Here is a 20,077-nt window from a genome sequence, read left to right on the forward strand (position 1 = left end):
TACTGTCAACAAATTGATGTAATGCATTAGAAACTTCGACAACATCCAGCATTATTTAATAGAAAATGCCCAATTCTCCTTCATGACAATGCTTAACCGCACGTTGTTAAACTGGCCCTGCAGAAGTTGAACGAATTGGGCTACGAAACACTACCCCATCCGCCATACTCTCCAGACATGTCACCTACTGACTACCACTTTTCCAAGCATCTCGACAACTTTCTACGTGAGAAATGCTTAAAAAACCTAAGCGATATCCAACATTTCTTCAGCAACTTCATCGCCACCAGAACGCAAGATTTTTACGTCACTGGCATCAATACATTTGTTTTACATTAGCAAAATTGTGTTGATTCTGATGGTGCTTCTTTCGATCAATAAATTGTTGTTTGAGTTAAGATAAATTCTTCTGAGTTTAAAAGTAAAAACCGTATGAACTTTCTTTATAAATGTTACATGTATCTTCCTCCCACTCTGTTTCACGCATATTTTATCAGTTATTTTTCGGAAGGCAACTATGTTCTCTAAGAAGACCCACAAGAGACGTTCTCTTCACCGTCATCTATTCGATAGTCTGACTGACAACGAGGGCATCACAAATAATCTGATAAACGTTTCTCCTAATTCATCTTTACGATCTTACTGCGCCATTAAAGTGCCTATTTTGAAAGATTATCCGTCTATCTCACTTGCTGTCCCACTATCATTTTTATCAAGATTATCACTTGTGGAATTATTTTGATATCGTGTGATATGCATGTACAATTTTCGTTTGCTCATTTTTGTAATCAAAATTGATTGACATGAACCAATCTTTTGCTGTATCTAGTCCTGCACTTGCTTCGTGGTGGCATGATTTTCGTAAGATATCCTGATGAGTTTATATAAAAACATTAATGTGGACTATATTCGTCTCTCTCGGAATTTGTTGTAAGGGTACATGATTCCCAAGTAAAAAATTTTACGAAGATGACACAAACCACGCCCCATATCTCCGGACATAAATTATGACATTCCGATTCTCATTAAAACTGATAGAAATTTTCATAAATTTCATTTTCTTTTCTTTTACTATATATTTTAGCTAATCTTGTTGATTATTGTGTAAGCATGTTTGCTAATGAGCCAGGAAACCTTGCTACATCATTGCTCAAGTCATGCCAAAGACTAAAAATGGCAATAGGTATTATAATGTGCGGATAAAGAGTAAATAGCGCAATCCAGGAAAAGAAATAGTGCTATCCCATACATCTTGGTGTAGTAGTAAACAGCAAAGAATATTCAAGTCACACTCGACTAAGGTTGATCCATTTTAGTTTTATAGTGTTCCATCTACCACAACTAACCCATGTTAATGATATCATTTCACAGGGTATTTAACCTCATGCTTAACCTCCAAAGCATACAACGCATCATAGGCAAACTTTTACACGTAAAGAACATATTATTTATTTTGAGATTTCTCTGATGTTTAACGTAATTGCTGCTTTCAATTCACTAATTGTTTGAGGATTATTTTGGTACACATTATCCTTGAAGTGCCCCCCCCATATTTTTTGATGGCTTATAATGACATTAAAACTTTCCCCGAAATTTACCTTGCACTACAGTGTATAATTCATTGGTAAAATACGTCCCCAAACAAAACTTTTTTTTCTTTTGATGATATGTTCGGGAAAAATATTAAATATTATATTCTTAAAGAGAAAATAAAAAATATAAAAATTTACAGTTTTTCTTTTTTTTGGTCATCATGCACCTTCGCTAATGACATGAGGTACCTCTTTTTGAAATCCAAATAAAAAGTTGTAGAAATAAATAAAAGCAGGAATTAATCAAATTATAAGCCACTTGAATCAATAACAATTTCTTAATGATCAAACAATGACAAGATCTCTTATGGAAATTGACATAGAATGAAACTAATTAATCAGAAATCCAGTTATTTAATTGCTGCTATTTTCTATCTTTTTAAAGATTTTGTTGCAATTGAAAAGCTCACAGTGCTTTCGTCAATGCTAATCTGTAAACTGCCAAATATGCCAATTCTGTAAAAAACTTATGTCACAAACGTTGAAGTAAAGCTACGATAACCAAAGAGGTTTATTGTTATGTATATAAATTTACGTATGTGTGTATGTTGATATGCTTTTAAAATTCACTTCTAAACGAATTACCTGGTCAATTTTTAAGTTTTTTTTTCTGTTGGGCGTTAGGTTAGGTAATATGAAGTGTATATATATTAATTTAGTTTATTTTTATAAAAGACAATTTAGATACCTCTGAGTTTTTGAAATGTTAAAAATAAGTATTATACATCAACTAGTAGATATTACAATATTTCAATTTCTTTGCGATATTTTAAGGAACATACACGTGAATAGACCGTCATATTTAAAATTTTAGATATTTCATATTTACATCATATTGATGGGACATCATGTTGGCTAAGCGGTTAACACTGCAGACTGGAGATCTGGGTATGCAACGTTCAATTTTAGTTTTTTTCACATAAACGCTTATATTTATAAATAGCGGAGGAGAGGGGCTTTGGCCGGGCGTAAAATACGCTTAAATATGATATTTTAATTTATCCATATTTCGTATATATTATTATTGAGTCGTGATTTCAAACAAAGTTATTTAGGTGCCATCAGCTAGAATCGAAACAGAAACTCTAGTATTCAAAGCTGGTGACTTTACCACTGCACAAACGTGACACGCACATAAATCGATTAAAAATTCAAAAATTCAAAATAAACTTAGATGAATGTGCAAAATGTATATAGATTCTTTCAATTTTTACCCATTTTTAACCCCTTGAAAATAATTTTAATCGGCTAAAGACCCATAAAAGAACGATCCGTAAAAAATCCAGTTATTATAGGCTCCTACCGCAGCTCTGCTACTTTTAGTTTTGGAAGAGATAGAGTTTGAAAATATGGAGACAGACGGACAGACAGACAGACAGACTGACCGATAAGCATATATATTAGATAACTGATCGATAAGCTATATATTAGATTTTTGCAACCTCCACGCGGTCCTCTCTGTAGTTACTTAATTTCTTTTTTTATTATGACTAGAAAACTACTGAGAAAAACTAATACCAACAGTATAATCATCTAGTTGATATACGAATGAATTAAATTTGATCAATACTTGTTGGACACTAATGACACAAGATTGCATGGATTTTATTTTTTATGGCGCTTAATTTGTAGCTTTTAAGTTAAGAACTTTTCAAGAATCATAATAATGTTATGGCTATTGATCAAACTTGGAATACAGATTCTATACATGCGATTAGGTATCGTAATATCTTGATTTTAATCTTCATGGGGAACCATAAAATTGGCGCAGAATTGTTCTCTTCGGTAAATTAATTTGATCCGCCCTGAAAAATGTATTCTTTTAGTGCTGGATAATCTTAAAGATGGCGCAATTTAAGGATTCATAAATTTCATGTTAGATCCATGTCTCTGTTTTATTACCTTTATTTTTCTTTTTAGATGTTACAGAAGAATAGAATAATATTCGCTACCGAAACAGTAGCAGAAACTCGTAATGAAGCCAGCGATCAACAGAAGATATTGTTTGGGAAAAAACAGCTTACCTTGCAGGCATATATATAATCAACTTTATTACTTTTTTGTAACTTGTCGAGTATTTCATTCCGATCTCCAGATAATATCGGGTAATCAGGAGAGAAAACATACCATTTTGAGGCTTAAAACTATCTTTAGACTTGTCTATAATAAAGTTTTTCATTTTTTTTGTTATGCGGTAATCCAATCCGGTATACAGATAATGTCGGGTCGTTAGGAGAGAATACGTACTGTTTCGGGACCTACCGCTCTTTAAATGCTACAATATGGTTTCTATTTAAACAGATTTTTAACAAGTTCTCAATCAGATGTTTAGTCACCATAAAATTGGAGTCTTCAGCTATGTTCATTATTAGTATCCGGTTATCATCTTAACCCATTAACTCCCATGATGCGTTTTAGAGATAAAAGGATAATCAAGCATATTTCAGCAACATCTGTATTTTCAAAGATTTCTGACCATAGACATTGAAATATTACATCTACTAATGCATATTAGACACACTGATGCTTCGATTTTCAATATAAAGTAACATCTAGAATGGAAGGATCCAATCAGTTTTATCTATTAGTCAATAAAAACATCTTTTTGTGAGTAATATTTATAATCCATCCCTATTATTACTGCTGGTATAAATGAATGTTCTATAAGATCAAGTAAATATTCGAAAGTCATTTTAAGATACAAGGAAGGTGTATTTAACATAAGTGTTCGTAATAAATAATTTGGACCGCACATTAGTAAACGAACACTAAAGAATTTATATTCTATATTTGCTCCCCGATGTTTTGTTAGTATTATTGATAACTAGATTACCGCCGGAACTTTGGAGAGTTCGTTAAGATTTTCAAAAAGAAATGAGTAATAAATAAAGTGTCGAAAAATATTTTAATCGTAAATTAATAAAAGAAAGAATATGTGAAATGTAATAAATACAGTTGTTGAGTGAAAATGAGAGAGAACAGGATAATCGTAGCTTTCAAGTAGACGAAAAACCTGTAATGGTGGCCGCGTCTTTGCTGGAGACTAAAACACCAATCGAAGAAACAGAGAAACGGCGGAAATCCTTCCAACTGTCTAAGACCAAAAAGCCGCTAAAACTTACTCAATAATAAACCGACACACGCACCAAGGTATCTGCTTGCCTTTGGCACTTCCGGTCACTTCGGTCTGAAAGCACTGTCACCTCTTTTTCAGCAATACCTAACAGGGAAAGCAGAAAAACATTCTATCTAACTACACACAAAAACACACAATATATATTTTCGACCCTATGATAATGATCAATGTTTAGTTATTTGCATAAATTTAATATATATTTTTTCATTATGTCGCGCAAAATCAGAAATAAAAGCAATTGTCTTTCCCTAAACCGCCACTATCTTCGGACAAAGCATTTGCAAGTTACGAGGAGAAGCGAGAAAACAAGTGAGATAACCACCTCAGAATTATAGCAACGTCTGAAATGAATCCAAGATATTCAACTCTATGATTAAAAGTCAACGGTGAGTGTTTTATTTTTTTTTTAGTCAATGAGTAATAATAATTTTTATCTGAAAAATAAAATGACTGACGTAATTTTATGATTTCATTTTATATTTTGAGTAAATCGAATACATAGAAATATAAAAACAGAAATTATATATCACTAGTAGGTCCTGTGTACCGTCGTTGCCCGGTACAAGTATGCCCTTCTCGTCTTTACAAAAAAACAAAAACAAAACAAAACAAACAAACAAAGAAAAAAAACAAAGCAAAAAACAAAACAAGAACAAAACAAAAACAATTTAACTACGTTTGTTAGTGGGAGCCACCGCCGGCCAAGTAAAATAGCGGGCACTAGCGCCCCTGGCCAAAATAGAATGTACCGTGGCGATGGACCGGCGCATTTCATATATATATTCATATATTGAAGTGTATAGCTTCCAAATAATAATGTTTTTTTTAATATGATTTTTCCGAAAAAACAAAAACGGAATTTTACAAAAAGAAATATCTTACGTAAATAAGATTGATGACAAAATTAAGTTTATTTTATTTCGTTCAATAAACTTCTGTATTTGTTTCTTTTTCGGCATAATAATTGAAAGAAAATGCAACTATTTTGGAGATAATCTCTTCAGTTTAGTTACGAGTTATTATCTTCAATATAGCCATATTAAACTTCCGTATTTTTTTTTTACTTTTCCGGCATAAATTATATATCACAAGTGGGTCACGTGTACTGTATAAAAACGCAAATATTTGTGAGATAACCTCTTCAATTTAGTCACGGATTAACATCTCCAATACAGCCATCATATCGTTGAGATGTAACTTTATTTGTTGTCTTTGGACAAGTTCATTATTCCTGAAATGATTAGGTCAGCTAATCCCAAAATAACATTGAATTGTTGAACCATGGTTAGACGCATTAAATAATGAAAGAAATATTTAAATATATATAAAGTCAAATATTATATAGACGTTTGTTTGGTAAGAGAAATGAAAGCTAAGAAAATAAATAATAAATATTGAGTAAATATAAGATGATCAATAGAAAAAATAATCATCAAAAGAAAAGACAAATGGAACTAATGTGATGATCACGTGTGCATGAAACACTAGTATGTGTGGGTATAAAAATATATTAATATTTATTGAGAAAATATTATATATTTTTATAATTATAAAACTCTGTGGACCTTGCTTGCTTTCTTGCATCTTGCCTCTGACGATCAGGAGATTCCATCTGTTACAAAAGTATGTAAGGCGAATTTATACACATACACTCACGTATATATGCGTCTGGGCATGGCTCAGAGGCTAAGAAATAAGGATGGAGAGTTGTGTGCTTTGGGTTCGATTCTAGTTGCTGGCACCCAAGTCATATACATATATATTTATAGTTTTGATCTCACTACTATATATTAAGTTTAATATAAAAATCGATAGAGAATTGTCTCTATAATAATTAATACGTAATCTGCATCAATTAAAATACAATATTTAAGCGTATCTTACGACCGAGAAACAAAGGGTGACCTGCTAGTATATATATATATATATATATATATATATATATATATATATATATATATATATATATATATATATATATATATATACTGACTGGGAGACCTATAGAAACATTATTAAGTAGGAAGTAACCCCCCACCCCATAATTCTTCGCCTATTTAATCCGATGAACTGAATTTTAACAAATGAGCGCTCATCATCTACACAACGAAGTATAGTAACTCCATTTATGGAATATAAAAATCGTAATTGCAAACATGAAAATTGAAACCTATTGTCATTCTTTTATGCGCCGTAATAAAAGAATCAAATTTCACTAACAAAACACATCTTCGGATTTCTTAGCGATCCATTACAAGAGTCATAAAAGCAGGTATGTGAATTGAATATTTTTAGATCGGAATTCGCGATGTTGCAGTTCATTACAAAAAAGCTATCTTGAAAAGATATAGATCGAATTGACGTAAATACAAAAATCAAGCGAATAAATAAAAATCTAAAGTAAATTAAATCAAGTACCAAACAATTTAACTCACAAACAATCAAATTTATTCTTTATTTAAATATAGGAATACATAAATGAATTATCGTGCATTGTACCAACAAAACTAGTCTGGCAATTTATTTTAGAAAAAGTCAAATGTAATCTTGTAGCGGCCATTTTTATTCGTGTGTGTTTCAACTGTGTTAAAATATTTGGTTCCATTTGAGCGAGTGATGTACATTTCATAATATGTTCGACTAACGCAATCCTTTAACTGTATAACGATCAGATACGCGGATTACTGCTGTCTCATATAAGGAGGTGTCGCTTGGAACGCTCTTTCTTGTCTTTATAAAGTACAAAACCGACTTCGTAATCTTGTAAGATATGATTTTTTCTCTTTAGTAGAACATTTTTTTACAGAAATTACATATGTTATTAGCCTCTATCATGTTTTCATGATCATGGTTGATATTCGACAGAGCTCCAATCCCTGATCCCCACGAAAAAACATCCACAGTAAGAACTCGCATAGCTATAACGATAGCATTGAACTTTTATTTTGCCTTTCTCTGCTAAAAACAAAACGGAATCCCAAAGTTTTTTTTCTAGAACATCCTACATGTGGATCCACGAAACTAGTTCATAATCAACAGCACCATGTTTGTCTTCGAGTTTAATGCAAGCAAACACTTGTTAAGCCGTCCTCTCAAGAAATCTTTTGCCCATTCTATTCACTAATTCCAATCCTTTTGTGGTGGCTTTCAACGTTCAACCAAAAATCTTTTTACTCTTTATCCTCGATTCGACATATGCCTTTATAAGTGGTGACAAATTAATATTAGAAAAAAAAGAAAAAACTGTGTAATCTATTCCATAATTATATTCCAGTGTGATTTTACAGTTACATAATAACATATTTCGTTCTACTTCAGCGAATAGTTTGCATTTTATACGTTTTATCAAACTGTGTAATCTAAACTATAATAATTCATCAGTGTGCTATAGCTGCTATATAGCTTCACTTTGGTCTCAACTCAATCGTGTGATCTGCATTTAAAATTTATTCGAATAAACTGTGCAATCTATATTTTAATAATCACTGTACCTTATTTTGCTGTTGCATAATATATTTGCATTTACTTCAAAATGTCTACATTTTATATGTTTTAATGTACTGTGTTATATACCCTATAATAGTCTACATTATTATTTAATCATATGTTTATATATATATATATGTATATATATGTATATATACGTATATATTATATAATACGATTATGACAGATGACGTATTATATATATGTATGTATATGTATATGCATATGTATACATATATATCTAGCAAGATTATGATATGTAAGAATTGTCTGATCTACTATCTGCCCCATTCGTTCGTGCTCGTTCGATTCATTTGTCTACTGTTCTTCATCCATTTACTGTTTTTGTACTTCATTTGACTAAATCTTCCTATTCAGTAGTTTCTTTAAGAAATTAAAAGCCCATGGAACTCTCTTCTGTTTCTTCCTTTCCATATACTTAGTCTTTTCATATTTGCTGTCTTTGTGATAATCATTTCTCACATTGTTGCATGAAGTGGCCTTGTATCTTGTTTGAAGCTATTTTTTTTTAAAAAAGAAACATATGCCTGAAAAATAAAAAAATCCCAAAGGTGTAGAGTTAATATTCTTTTATAAAAAAACAACAAAAAATACTTGTTTGCCTTACGAATTCAATATTATTTCATCTTGTGTATTGACTTTTAAAAATATATAAACGAATAAACATTATAAATTGAAATGTTCTCACATTTCCTGGACAGCGCCGGGTAGCTACAGTTAGTGAATAATTAAAAATATTTCTATTCTTATGAATATTAAACGTTGTGTACTTTCTCAGATCACATTCAGTATTTCATTGGTTCATAATTTCATACAGCCTTTCTACAGCCGTAAAAAAAGCTCTAAATCGGAACCGCATCTATAAAAAAATGTGATAATTTTTAGATGGTCTGCTCAACTTGATAGAACACGCTTGCCCCTCGCAAAGTTAACCAATTTGCTTGTGCCACATTGCACCATTTTCTCATATAGGTAGTATCTCGTCACTACCTGGTACCGGCAATATGGAAACTAATCCTCTTTAATACGTTCTCACTGCGACACTGACTTCACTTAATTAGGAAGAGTGTGAAAGTGGTTGTTAAAGTGAGCGTTCGGAACTGTCGACAATTACATGTTCTTTTACGTCCAATAATTGCATCTCTCTATACAAGCACATAATCGTAGCGGTTATCGCCAGTTCTAGAAGCAAGTTGCGGCAAACCAACGTAAATCTCGAAAGCGAAAACGCATCTGAGTACAAAACTGTTGGCTTCATTGGTCAGCTATTCATTTTATTTTTATTTTTGTTCACCTTCAATAAGGCATAATGTCACTAAGATGTAAAGCATTATTGTCACTAGTGACCATATTTAGAGGGAGCATCTTGATTGGGGAACAATGTAGCAAGATGTTTGTTCACATTACATTTCAATTCCTGCATGTTGATATAATCGCGGAAAAAGGGAGCAGAGAGAGAGAGAGAGAGAGAGGGAAGGAGGGAGAGAGAGTTTCAAAACTGCTAGTCGGGTTGATTATGATTTTCTATATTAGGGAGTACGTGCAGTAAGTTTACCGAAGCACATTCAGTAGAAATAGTTGTATAACAATCTCAAAGGTGCCACATTGCAGCGTTGGGAAGGGGGTAGGGTTAGTAGATCGTATAGGGCCTATTATTAGGTCAGCAACTCTTCGTTTGCCCTGTCTAAGACTAGTGGTTAATATATCAGCTCTATTGTGGCAACAATATTTCACACATGGGCAAATAATGTCTCTTTAGAGATATAGAATATTGGTAGGCGCGAAAAGATTTCTTGCCCGGTAGACGAAGCTTACCCTCTTTGGAGGAGATTGGGAATATATTCTATATTTTTATTCTAATTCAATTTCCTGTAAATTCTAATTGAAAGCGTTTAAACGCCATAGTGTCAGGAATGGTGCTTTCAACAATGGCAATTAGTGATTGGAATGGTTCTTTATAATTGTAAAAGAAAAGGAGTTTTGTTTTAGTAGCATTGAATATGGTCATCCATGTCGACAATGAGGACATTCCTAATAAATACAAAATAAATAAATTTTACTGGAAAATATGATTTCTAATAATTTTCCCATTAAAAGCAATACGTAAACACATTTATTCTAGTTACTTCTCTCTTATACGAATACTAAGAATTTTTTCCATGAAAAATTTTCAATAGTTTGCTTTCTTTTAGCTAAGAAGCAATACCAGCTAGATAAAGATGGAAACTAACATATCTAGGTAGTGTATCGATATATCCCAACAAGCCGGTATAAACTAATAAAATCTATTAAAAGAAAACAGTTTTGCTCAAAAATACAGATTGAAACATGATGCAACAAATATGAAGTGTACATTCCATTTAATTTCCAAATCAATGAACCTGTTCATACACTCACGCATACGTCCTCAAAGATTTCCACGTCTAGTATTATATTCAAGCTTGATGACGTCATTACACAAACACGAAAAACGTACATAAACACGCTTTTAATCTCTAATTCTCTCATCCGAAAAGCTGAAGAGAGATTATGATTAAAAAAGAATTTGAAAAATGATGTTTGCACTGGCGAAAGTTTAAATCATGTACATTATAACGACGCGGCTTCGAAAGCCACATAGACGGCGCCATGGTTAATAGCTTTTGAACTTGTTTCGATTGAAGTGAATACTTATCGTTGTAAGTAGAAAATGAATGAAAACGTATTAATTAAATGAAGTGTACAAGTGCATTTCATGAACAGATGAAAATCTTGTGTTGCAAAGAAAGAGCATCTTACACAAATATTCAGACAGTGGATTGCGATCTATTCTATAAAATAGAAGCAGAAAAGAAATCATTTATTTTACATCAAATATAGAAAAAACTCGTACTTAAACTAAAAATCAACAGTTTCAAAAGTGCCCAGTACATATATAGAGATTTTATAATGAAAATCATATATATATATATATATATATATATATATATATATATATATATATATATATATATATATATATATATATATATATCAATATATATATATATCAAAAAGGTAATTGTCTAGTTTAGATGCTTGAAAATACCATAAGGTTGAAATAAATTATTGCATCGACAATTATGTAATTTCCGTGTTATATATATATATATATATATATATATATATAAATATATATATATATATATATATAGTAGAGATTTAGAAGGCTATCACAATGCGAGGAATGAAATATACTCGTTGTTGGTGAAAGGAGACAAAACAAGTTGCGATTTACAAATCAATAAGTACATACATATATGTCTATATATACATATATTTATTCAGTTGTATTGGATACAAATGTCTTACTTGTTATGTCTGCGACAATATCCATCATTAATTTCGGAAAAACTTCCCTTTTCAAATGGTAAACGTGACAGATCGATTCAAAGCATGCTAGATGATGGAGCGGAAGTTGGATAGCTGTGTGTAGCCTCGGAGCAAATGTAAGGAGGGGATTTATGTATGGTCTGATTAGGTGATTAACATGAGTTTGTTCCTTTTTTTATAATTTTTTTATTGTATATATATATATTTATTTATTTTTATTTATCTATTTTTTATAACTTGTTGCTTTAGCGTCATCTCTTTTTAATTTTGTATATTCTCTGTCTATTTAGTTGTCTATTATTATTATTATTATTATTATTATTATTATTATTATTATTTATTTTTTGCTGATATGTATTAGGTGGGATGACTTGGTGTATCTAGGTCACAAAGTCGCTAGTAGGCTGGAGCCTGTTAGCTTATGAAGGATAGAAGTAGGAGTGGGATGTGAAAGAGGAGGGGGTGCGTGATTGTACGTGATTGTGCGTGATTGTGCGCTCCCAGTCGGCTGTTGGGGTGTTTAGGTTAGTGTTGCGGTTGTAAGGAATAGTAAGATATGTGGAAAGAAAGGCACTATGTTGACCTTCTTTGGAGTTGTTAATTTATTTATTTTCATAAAACTATAAGTGGTAATAGATGGGACATTTTTTTCTTTAATTGTTTATTTTTATTGTTTATTAATTTATTTGTGTTTGTTATTAGTTTTTTTCGGTTTTAATAGTTGTGTTAGCTTGAATCAAAAGTTTATTAAAAAAATTTTCTTTTAAATTGGTTTATGTTACTTTAGTTAACTATCTTTATTATTATTTTATATATATATTGCTGTTTTTTACTTATTTATTAAATTTCTTTTATTTTTATTTATCTATTTTTTTAATATATAATTTATATGAGAGGGGGCTTGTAGTAAGGTCCTGTCTGGACTGTGAGTTGTGTATGAGTGGTGTGTGGTTGTGTACCTGTTCCTGTGGGTAAGGGTTTTAATGGTAAGTCTTTGGTGGGAGCCGTATGTAAAGTTATATAATGAATGAAGATCCGAGCTCCAGTCTGTTGTTGAGTTCTGGCCGTAATTTGGATATTAGTAATGATTCCTTTATGCGAAGATTCCCAATATTGCGTTCTGTGGTTAAAATATCGACTTTAAAAGATATATTAGTGTTTCTAAAGATGTTGAGGTGTTTGTGGAATGATGATGCTTGTGTTTGTGTGTGTTCCGTGATTCTTATGTGTAGGGGTCTCGTGGTGCTGTCCACTACGTGTGTGCGGTGGCAGATGGTTGCGGGGTATACGGGTCAATTCGTCAGTGTGCATGGTGGTGGGTCCTCGTTGTGTTTGCGTTTAGAAAGCTTCTGTCTAAGGGATGGTCCAGAGTGGGCTAGTTACATATTGAGGCCCTCTCTTCTGATAGCACTGCGGATAGCCGTTGTGATATTGTCGCTGAAATGGGTAATTTTAAGGAAGCAAGTATTGGTGAGAAAGCTTCTTACACGTTTTCTCGTGTTCCAGAGGTGTTTAATGACAGTGCTGGGGTATCCGTTTGTCTCTAGGACCTGGTGGAACTGTTTTGTGCATTCTGTCTTGTCTTTTGGCTTGCTGCGGATGATCTCATTCTTAGCATATCTGATAATGGCCTTAGTAGGGAGGGCCGACTTGTAGTGTACAAATATACTTCGGCTAGCTGCTTTTCGGTAGACTTTAGTAATGACGGTCCCTTCGTCTGATATTTTTAGGTTGAAATCTAGGAGTTATAGGGATAGGGATCCGTCATCGCTGGGATGTTCGATGGTGAATTCTATGTGTGGGTCGGTATAGGAGAATATGGCGTAGAGGTTCTCAGCATCGCCGCGCGATTATGTGAGGATCAGGACATCATCGACATATCTCGAGAGGAATACGACCGAATTGCACGTGTTGAGGGCTCGGCGTTCAAGTCTGTCCATGCATGAGATGGCCAGTGTTCCTGAGAGGCTGGAATCCATGGGCAGTCCTGTAATTTGTCTGTATGTTTGGCGTTGGTAGGTGAAGTATGTTTTGTCTACTATTATAAGTAAGATCTTGTGGATGTCAACCCAGTGCCTCTCTTCCCACCTATCTTACTATTCTTGACAACCTCAACACTAACCTAAACACCTCAAGAGCCGACTGGGAGCGCACCATCCGTCACTCCCTCCTCTTTCACATCCCACTCCTACATCTATCCTTCATAATTTAACCGGCTCCAGCCTACTAACGACTTTGTGACCTAGATACACCAAGTCATGCCCCCTAATACATATCAGAAAGAAAATAATAATAATAATAATAATAATAATAAAGACAACTAAATAGACAGAGAATATACAAAATTAAAAAGAGATGACGCTAAAGCAACAAGTTATAAAAAATAGATAAATAAAAATAAATAAAAAAAATATATACAAAAAAATAATAAAAAAGAACAAAAGCATGTTAATCACATAATCAGACCATACATAAATCCCCTCCTTACATTTACTCCGAGGCTCCACACAGTAATCCAACTTCCGCTCCATCATCTAGCATGCTTTGAATCGATCTGTCACGTCTACCATTTGAAAAGGGAAGTTTTTCCGAAATTAATGATGAATATTGTTGCAGACATAACAAGTAAGACATTTGTATCCAATACAACTGAATAAATATATGTATATATTGACATATATGTATGTACTTATTGATTTGTAAATCGCAACTTGTTTTCGTATCGGCGAAAAAAGCGATCCCTCATTGTGGGAAAGTGCCCAGTTGAGGGTGAAAAAAATTAATATTTTTGGACAATTTTTAGATATTTGTCATTTGTGAGCTTCAAACCGATATCAGTTTGGTGATAATCCAACGCCTCTGTCGAAAGGTTTAGGCATACATACATACATACATACATTTTAACAGACAGGTGAGATGTATATTTTCAGCCTTTCCCAATATTATATGCGAATTCTAACTGAAGTATCTGTGTATACCGAGATTTTAAATCTTTCTACAAATTTGTAGTGGAGATTAGAAGTTAAATCAGTAATTAAATATCTTCATACATTATTAAAAAGAAAATATTCAGATGTGTAGCGATAATCGTTATCGGCTAGGAAATAACTGGAATCCTACAGCAAACATTAAAAACGTAAAACATAGTGTGATATACGAACGAAAGATAGAACTGGAACTGAAGACGAACGCTTATTATCAAGGCCACCGATCTTTTCTTTTTTAATCCTCTGAAATGAGAGCGGAGTAGGTGTTCTGTCTTTCTACATAGATCTACAATAGTTCCATTGTATCAAACAAAGAGAAATACAACATTAAAAACAAATCTTATTAAAATAAAAATATGTTGATAATCATTTACCAACTTTTTCTATCCATTTCGATTAACAAAACTTATACCACATTTCATTAACATCTAGGACCTGGGATGCTGAGACGATGCGGCCATATTGTTCAGCTATGTGGGGTGATCTCTGATGTTAGGTGCGCTCACTACAATAGGATCTTCAACCTCCTAGGTAAGTTTCTTCACCAGAAAGGATTCGAGGTTCATGCTGTGATTCGGTCTCGGTTACTGGGAGCTTCCTTAAGCCAGATGTGTTTGCTATTAGTGGAAGGTACATATACGTCCTGGACATGATGGCCATTGGGTACGACAGACCTTTATTTACAAGTAGGTTATCACCCAGGACGCTACATATCGAGAACTGTGTGACATGGTTGTTTTATTAAAGCAACAAAATGGAAAGACGAAGATATTTTAATTCTATCCCCTTCACATGTCTCCTCTTCAAGGAAAACAAGATGACAGATGGTGTGAAAAATTAGTTATTGCTAAAAGAGAACGTTAAAATGTCGGAACATTTGTTTGCAATGTTATTTTTACGTATTTTAATTTTGAATAATTATTTTTAACATGGTTCAAACATTTCTGATTTCCACCCGGAAATCGGATTGAAGGTGCTAATTCAAAAACTATGATATATATATATATATATATATATATATATATATATATATAATTGTAAATATTTATAAAATTATCGTCATAAAAAGTACCTACAGAAAAGTAAATGTGAACCTTATTTATTACTAAATTAATACATTTATATGCATTTAACTTTCTCCCATGTTAATTGCTGGTGGTCTAAAGCCAGACTTTTAGCCTACGAAGCCAATATTTACTTTGTTATTGGGTTTATATCGCCTGACTGGCAGCAATTGTCACTTTTTATAATAATGATTAAATAATGATAAAAGTAATTAATATTCATTTATAAAAAATACCGTTGTATATATATATATATATATATATATATGTATGTATGTATGTATATATATATAGTCATCCACATACAGTATATATGTATATATATCTCTCTCTATATATATATATATGTGTGTGTGTGTCTGTGTGTGTGCGTGTATGAGTGTGTATGTATCGATATGTCTATATATTAAGTGTTGTTGCGTATCCAGTTTACTTTAGTAGTTTAGTAAGTGTCTTTCCTCAAACAGTTACTCCGATCTGTGAACATGCCCGTGCGTGCGCTTCATTTCTAGCGACATTCATATTCAATTGGCTGGAGTACGGCGTTCGCATTCTCCATCGCGTACACAATAACGCACTTATTGGCTCAATTACCAAGTCTAGCAGAAGCTGTGCCAATATATGAATGACCGTTTCGCCAGACAATAAGCACACCGTGCAGTATCACGCGCAGCATATTGACAGCTTTGGCCTCTATCCATATCTTTGCTGGGAAATGCCGGCCGATAGAGGTCAAGCGAGGTTTGGGCAGGAACGTGGCAACTATGGCAAAATGTTCAGGTCGCTCTGCTAACACGTCGGCGAAATATACTTAAATCTGCTATTACGAGAAGGTTGCGATTTTAAGTGCAGTCATTTTCCTAAGCTTATCGCGGGATGACACACAAAGTCATAGAGCGTCGTCAATATTTAAGTAAAGATCGAACATAGGAGAGATTTTCTTTATGGCATTGCTCTACGGCAAGCGACCACATCTATTACTAATTGGAATTTGGTATCTATTAGAACCACTGTTACTTCTATTAATAATGAATATTTGATATCGGCTGCTCTGAAGCCGAAATTATTACTATCTTCAATGATAAATTCAGCGATACAGACGTACACACACAGAGACACACACACAGACACACACACATTGTTGTCGTCTCAATGTGGTTTACAGAGGCTTACTTGGCCAAAAATGTGATGAGACGACAACAATTACGGATATATATATATATATATATATATATATATATATATATATATATATATATATTCAAATAGTCAACATATAAAAATTTGGACTTTACAGCTGTAAAAGTGCCTCTGTACGAATGCACAAATATGCATTTGTATGTTTAAGTCGGTTAATTTTTAAAGTTCTGATATGCTCAGATGGTAGCAAATAACGCTGGAGAGCTAAATGTTTTGGTTTCGATTCTAGTTGATGGCAAACAAGTCATATTTTTACTTTTAAAATCGTTACTATATATTGGAAACAATATGATAATCAATAGAGAATTGGCTCTATAATATAATATACGGAATCGACATAAATCATGGCGTATTTTACGTCGGTGCAATGCTGTGAAATATTCGCATTCGATGATTCTTATTAATATCAACGAAGCGAGCGGATGGGCACAGACATGACAAAAATAATAGCCACCCATATTTCAATAAATATATAATTTATAGAGTAAAATAAAAAAATAAATGGTCACAAATACAAGTTCAGGCTTAGAAGACGGTTTCCTGATCTTTTTGCGAAGGTTCCGGTCTATATGCCCCAAAGGTTTTCAGTTGGGTTCATATCTGGGGACTGACTTAGTCATGGAAGTTTATTAATTCCATTTTGTCTCAACTCATTTTGTGTCGTCCAAGCAGAGTGAAAAGAGCTCCGTCTTCTATAAATAGGGAATTAATTGTGTTCATTTTACCATTTGAGAATATTGGTAGGAATCCTTCATGTAATATTGAAATATATTTAGCAGAATTGTTATTTCCTTCGCACTCCACCAGGACTGAGCAACCATCACTCCAAATTGCACTCCATAACGTAACTGAGTAACTCCCATGTTTCAGCGTTAGTTGCAGTATTTTATAGTGAAACTTTTGCTGGGGGAGCCTCCATACCTATACCCGATGCACTGTCAAGAAATAATGAAAATCGTGACTTATCATAGAAAATGACATTGGTCCGAAAGATCATAAGTCTCTCCACCATTTCACGAGCCATATCTTTTCTGCACTTGATATTGGCAAGATAAAGAAAATATTTCCTTCTTGCAGCTCAATCCAGACCAGTAGCACAGTTTGTGAAGATATATGACAGCTGTTCTGGGACTGACACCAGCTAGTGTTGCAATATCAGAGGCTTTGCATCAAGGACCCTCTTTAACATTTCTTTTCACAAGACGCAAGGTTCTTTCGTGGGCGACGTATGATGAGGTTGTAGGCACTCTTTGTCGTCTCTTGTGAATTATACGATCATTCTATTTACAGTAGTAAGAGGTAATGGAAGATTCCTTCCGTTTTTAGTTGACTAAGACCAGATTCATGTTGACCCATGATTCATCCTCGCAGAAATTCTGATAAATCTGATGCTCCTTTGGTTCGTAGCATGCTTCAATGTTGTTAGATGCAATTTTAATGAGATACTTAAAGTTATTTCAGTATTATTCTTATTTGTAAATAAAAATAAGTATACGCTGCGATTAGTTAATCTACAATGCTTTATAAGGACTAATTGAAAATAACCTCACATCTATCTTAGATTAGCATAATGTTTATCTCACATCCAAGCAGTTTAGCGTTTTAGTTTCAATGCAAATGCTTTTAAAATACTGATCTCGTATCCCGTTAAAAGTATGATTGAAAAGAAATGTGATGAATAATATCTAGAACTCGATAACCAATAAACCGACTATGATGGATACAAGAACCTTAAATATCTGGAAACCTTTCTATACTTATATTAGGTGTAAAACTAGAATTAATATGTTAAAGAAAGTTATTTATCTTACTGCTTATTATCAAAGTAGGAATTGTTTCTGTGTTTACAATATCCTCCATGAATAATTTTATTTATGTTAAAAATTTTTCATGAAATTTCATAATGTCGTACATTTCCTTTATAAAATAAGATGTGGAAAAAGATATTATTAGTTGGGGATTATCCATAAGTGATGCCATAACTATTTATATTCGGTATATTTCACCTCTGACCAACACAGGGTATCCCTGCTTGTATGTATATATTAGGATAATGATAAAACGAACATGGAAAGACAAGAAGACATTTTTAGTTAAATTACCACTTACATTTCTCCTCTACTAATGTGCTGTATTTCTTACTATATATATACATATACATATATTGAGTAAGATGATTGATAATTTATAATTAAAAATTAAAATTAAAAATTAAAACAGTTTCATACGGAAGAACAAACAAATCAATAAATTGTACGATCGTTTCGGAAACGATGTTTTTATTGAGATAGACAATAAGTCTTGGGCAATAATTTTATCCTATAGTTTTTGAAACAAAGTTTCCTCATCAGCAAAAATATTGGGTGACTTTTTTTAAATACAACAAAAATAAAACTAGCATTTTTAGGTAAGGCAGATGTATCTGGAAAATATTTCAAATATAAAGGAAAATAGTTACTTTTTTAATGTTGAAAAACAAAGTACGATAAAATGAAAATAAAATTAAAAATAAAATAAAATAAAATGAGGTTGAAGGGTTAGGTTAAGAGATGATATTTTTATAAAGATTTTTAATAAAAATATAAATACCTTTTAATGGTTCGCCTTCTAAAAGTCATAAGTATCATCGTCAAAGCATTCATTTGGACGGTAAATGTAATTTATGAATGCTTAAAAATGTTGATATATATAAACTTTCAAATGAAACGCCAATGGAATAATAGTACCAGTTTGAACTCGTTAGTAACGCTAAATTTGAAATCCATTGAAATATTTGAATTACAAAGGGAGATAATTATATTCAGCTAGAAAAAATAAAGAATTTAACTTTTCTAAGGGAGATAACTACTAATTAGTTCAAAGTTTTAATTTTTTTATATTATAATTGAATCTTATTGGTAGTAATTAAATAAAAATAATATTTTTAATAGCAATTATAATATCTATAGAACTTACATTGATAAAAATAGTAACTTATAAATTTAAAGTGAAATAAATAATAAAATAAAATAGAAAATAATGGTAAAAATATTAGATAAGATAATGATAATAATAATGAAAGAAAACTATAATAATAATAGTTATTAATTTATAAATTATAAATTTTAAGATGGATAAATAAAAAAATATGATTTATGGTGGTTTAAATTTGTCGAAAGTAAATCAACGCTTATGAATGCATCCAGAAAGAATTTCATCTTTTTGATTTAAGAGAATGGTTTTATTTTTAGTATATTTTAA

The sequence above is a fragment of the Euprymna scolopes genome, chromosome 12 (assembly GCF_053919585.1).
Source record: "Euprymna scolopes isolate OS-2025 chromosome 12, ASM5391958v1, whole genome shotgun sequence".
Taxonomy (NCBI): domain Eukaryota; kingdom Metazoa; phylum Mollusca; class Cephalopoda; order Sepiida; family Sepiolidae; genus Euprymna; species Euprymna scolopes.